Raw genomic sequence first — 4,835 nt, 5'->3', positions numbered from 1 at the left:
GTCTGAGTGAGCATGGATGAAGAGGCTCACATTAAGACGAAAAGAATAGGAATATATAATTGTCTACTCCCAACTAAAATTACAAGTCATTCAGCTGGCTGTGCCACAAGATGACTACTATCACTAATTGTGCCATTTGATACAAAAGAAAGTGTCTAATCAGTCAGGAAGCAACTTCCTGTTCAGAGGTCAGGCTAATCAAACTGGAAGTCAAGTGCCATTTCTCGGTATACAAATGAGATGTCAGTTGTCATTACAAGTACCAATATAAATCAAGCCAATTTCCAGAGTTCCTTTAGTGTACTTGTTTGAAGCTGTAAGAATTTATTTCAAGAAGTCTTTTCCAGCATTTATTCGTATTACTTTCAAGTTAGGAGCAGTACATGTCACAAAACAAAAAACCTCAATATTTTGGATATTCCAACCTCTCTGGTTTCTTTCATGTGGAAGGCATGGTCTCTTCAGCTTGCTTAAAAGTCAGAATAAGATCAGCTTGTCTTGCCCCAGAGCTCCTCTCTGGTATAATGCAGAATATCTTTCATTACTCCAATGCCTGAATCTGTTGGAAAAAAAATATTACGTTTGCAGTATAAAAAAAGGGAGGCACTTGGGTTCCAACAATACCGTCTGTAATCCCATTTAAGTGACAACATTCCACCTGCACCCAATCCACAAGGGTGACTCCAACTTTGAGGTAAACCTGAACAGGCCTATCAGATGTGGCAGGGAGTGTGCAGGCCTTACGACCTCAGACTTCCTGAAAGCAAGAGGGTGGGATGGGACCTCAGGAGAAGAAACAAACCATGCAATTCTAACAGCCTAGGAAACATGCACACAGATCCTGTGGACCAGCCCAGGGTGTGTGCACACAAGCTTGTTCCTTCCCCAGATAGGACTCAGAAGGGGGGGTAGAGCGGGAGAGAGAGACTGGAAACTGGAGTTCTCTACACCTCTCACTCCACTCCTCAGGTTAGAAAATGAACTTGATATGAATGCTAATGAACACTACATCGGCCATCAATCTAGAAGCAGTTCACTGAAGAGATTGTTGAGATATGGCACTTCTCAACTTGCTTGTTAAGAAATCTAGGTCTCTAGGAGAGATTAAATATAGCTCCCCTTAGGCATGCAAATCAGCCACTACAAAACATGTTTTTAATTCAACCTAATTAGGTATCAGAATTAGCATCATGAAACACTAAACACCAATTATTTATTTTTAGAGACATTTTATGCAAGAGACCTTGGAGTCCAAGCTCCCATTCTAGGAAGCTTCTTACTTCTGATCTTTTCCCTGGCCAGGCACCTCCCTCCCCACCCCACATACCCCCTCTCACTCACTCTCCAGCCACACCACATGATCAGAATTAGAAAAGGTCTCAGACATTGTGCAGTCCAATGCTACAAAGCCATCTCCCCACTTTTCTGTCTACTTGTTTCATCTCATTATAGTGTCCTAAAGATGGATTTCTTTTTCCAGCATAGAACAAAATCAACAGACGGCAAGTTAAGTTGTGGGCTTTGTTCCCATTAAAGTCAGCTGCAGAACTCCTTAATGAGAACAGTGTTGCGTTAAGCATTTTAGATGATCTTCTATCACTGTCCACAACCCAATAAGCAAGGAACACCACAAGATCCTTCCACATTCTAAGCCAGTGCACTCACCCATGGGCTTGATGGCACCACTCTGCTGGTGCAAACGGCCACCCCCTCCGCTGGCTGTATTCTATAGGAGATTAGAGATCTTCCTTCCGCCAAGAGATCTACAGAGAGATTTAAGTTGTGGCCAAAGCAGCACAGAAACCCCACCAGCAGAAGCTGTCCGGGGGCAGCGGGGGGGGCATATCTTTAATCAGTGCTTTGCTTCTCTTGGGCACGCCGGCCACCTCCCCACTCCAGCTGGCCACATCTATTTCAAGGACTGCAGTTACACTGTTGCCATCTCTTTCCAACCCTGAATAGATTTTCTGCCACCATTGCCTGTAGTTTAAGAACTGCTGGAGGAAACTAGGCGATTAATAGAACCCCGTAAGTGCACCGACGCACAAGGCACAGCTGAATGCTTTGAATCCATCATGTGGGTACATTGGCTGACAAAAGACACTCATGTTTTACTGTGTGTACGGGGCCAAAGTCAACATGATATACAGGTTGAATTTAGCCTCTGTTTTTATTTTGGGGTTTCCCCCACTCTACCAACTCCAAACCAAAACGTTTTAACAAACATTGCTAATCTTTAAAGGGGTCTACCCAAAACTTTTCTTACAAGCTGAGCAGAGTGTCCTCTGGGGATTAAGGAGGAAAGGAGAGACCCCCTTATATATTCGTTTAAAAAAAGATACATTGTGAGTGATGGAATTTATTTTTCTCTGTGATGTAGCAATGCAGTTGGGGAAGTCAGTGGTTCTGTAGTATCCTGGGCACTCATTGGGAGAATTACACCTCCAGCCCTATCAGACTGCAGTTTTCTTTCAGGCCATAGCACAGGTCTAATGATTTAGGGCTTGATCCCGCAAGGCACTGCTGGAGGGGCGTCAGAATGCTCAAAGCACTTGAGCATGTTTAAGTTCAAGCATATTGGCAGCTTGTTGTAGTCAATGGTTCCCATGAGCTGGGAAGCCTCTGCTTTGACACAGGCAGGTTTGACCCCCTGTGTATTAACGGTTTGTATTTTTCCAAGTATGTCATCCAACATTACATGAAAGCCACTGAAGGGGAGTGGAGTTCCCCAAGTGTAAATAAAACATTTTGGTTTAATCCAAAATGGAATCAAAGGTTACATATAATCAGGATCTCAATTTAGCTCAGTTTAACAATAAAATCCATCCTTCAGTTCGGTTTCATCTCATCAGCATCTTTATAAGCAACCCCACTGCCTGCAAAGTAGAGAACTCAGCGAAAGCATGAAAAAAACCTACCCCGGTGCTCAAAAGCACACATTTTTCAATCCAAGTGCAGTTCTTATTTTCTTTACAGAAAGAAATCAAACGGTCTTGAATTTCACACACCACCTGCTGAAGAAAATCAACCCCCTTTTCCTTCTCATTTTCAGTAAATGGGAACAAGACAGTAAAGCAACATCAAGAGATAATTGAACAAGCCAGGTTTCCTTTGTTTCAGACCTGCCAATTACATATAATTCAGTCTCATTCGGCTGCAAGTTTTCCCAACCGATAACACAAACTGCTGCTTCCACCTACCTGGTCAACCTATAGTACAGAAAAGCCAAAACTGTGCCAAAAATCTCCAATATTTACCTCCTTGGGAATTGAACTGACTTTAATGTCCTTGTTGCAATGGAGGCAGAATCAAAGTTATTTTCTTCCAATGTTGAACAAGAACTGTTATTAGAATAAAGGAAACTGTTCTAATACCCACCACCTTTTGCTTCACTGGAGAGCTTTTATCTACAGCTTTCCCCAGGAGCCCGCCTTCTTGTTATGTATTTTAAGAAACAATACACATCATTGCACAAACAAATACACAATGTAGAGGGATCCCAATATGTCCTAATAGGAGTTATGAGCATTATAGTAACACCTACAGACCCCAGCTGAGATCAGGGCTCCAATATTGTCAACCACAAGCATTCAAAATCCATGAGTCATACCCCTCCCCACCTCAAAACCCCCCATGAGATTTAAATAAATGAAATGTGTGTTCTTCTTACTTGCCTTCTTGTTTTTCAGTCTTTGTGATTCATATTTTCAAGCTTTTTTTTTTCTGTAACCCTGAAAGCTAGGAAATTTCTTGGCTTTCATTTGAAAACAAAACAAAAAGGTTTCTCAGATAGTCAAGGGACTCCAGAAGACAGGGTTCCATGAAAAACACCAACTAAAATAGCATGAATTGGCACAGAGGGCCCACTCACCAGCCAGCCTGCCCCACACAAGGCCAGGCATAGTACAGTATTCTGATTCTGGCTCCCCTATCAACCGCCCCTCCAAGCCTGCAGTGGATTGCCCCTTCTCATGAGTCAGCTCTCTGACCAGGCTGCTTAGAGTAGAGAATATAACAAACAAAAGAAGTCCAATGAGGTCTTCAGCCCCACCCTGGACTCAACTGTCCTTGCCCCCTTGCATCAGAAGAGCTCTTAATTCCTAGTAGAGAGGAACCCAAGACCTTGCTTGGCTCTGGTGTCCAGCCCAGAAACCCTATATTAAGCAGTTAAGGTCTGCTTCCTGAGATTCGTTGCTGCTTCCCTGGGCCACTTCCTACCTTCATCTGCCCCCAGACGCCTTCACAGAGGAATTCCTTCCCATGCTTGCTCCCTGTAGGTTCCAACTTCTTGACAGTTTTTGGCTCATGCAGACTTATCCCCTCATATTCCCAGGCAGCCCAATTATGCCTAGTCTTTAAGTTTTTATCCCAGTTGTTGATGGTCTGCCAATTAGCTGCTGTGGAGGAAGTAGTTAGTCTGTCTGTTAACCCCTTAGTGAGAGACAGTCCCAAATCCAGAGAGCCTTGGCTCGGATTTTCAAAGGACCAGTTAGGTAAATTTCAGTGGGATATGGGCACCTAACTCCTTTAGGATCCATTGAAGATCACAGCCTAAATGAAAAGATAAAGTATGGTAAGGCACAGAAATGATGTGACTTGCCCAAAGTCACACAGCAGGTCAGTGGCAGAGCTAGAAATTGAACGCAGGCCTCCTGATTCACAGCTCAATGCCCTATACATGTGACCACACTGCCTGTCTAAATAAATACAAGGTATTATTATAGGATCTTGCAGCTATGATCCAGGCATCTGTCACTTCTAGACTGGACTATTGTTGTTCTCTCTGCCACAGCTATTAGAGCAGGCTAACCACAAAAGCCATTTTATTCAACACC

General features: G+C 43.4%; 1 long non-coding RNA gene across 1 annotated transcript; it reads right to left on the bottom strand.

Annotated features, from left to right (window-relative positions):
• Positions 1–294: 294 nt before the first annotated feature.
• Positions 295–4,354, bottom strand: LOC122462013. The gene is made up of 3 exons (XR_006284333.1): positions 4,219–4,354; positions 1,666–1,763; positions 295–559 (listed from the first exon to the last, which is right to left on the bottom strand). It is a non-coding gene; the product is annotated as an uncharacterized LOC122462013 (long non-coding RNA).
• Positions 4,355–4,835: the final 481 nt, after the last annotated feature.

This window comes from Chelonia mydas, chromosome 1 (genome assembly GCF_015237465.2).
Source record: "Chelonia mydas isolate rCheMyd1 chromosome 1, rCheMyd1.pri.v2, whole genome shotgun sequence".
Taxonomy (NCBI): domain Eukaryota; kingdom Metazoa; phylum Chordata; order Testudines; family Cheloniidae; genus Chelonia; species Chelonia mydas.
The sequence above is the reverse complement of the archived record's forward strand: the minus strand, read 5'-3'. Positions and strand labels throughout refer to the sequence as shown.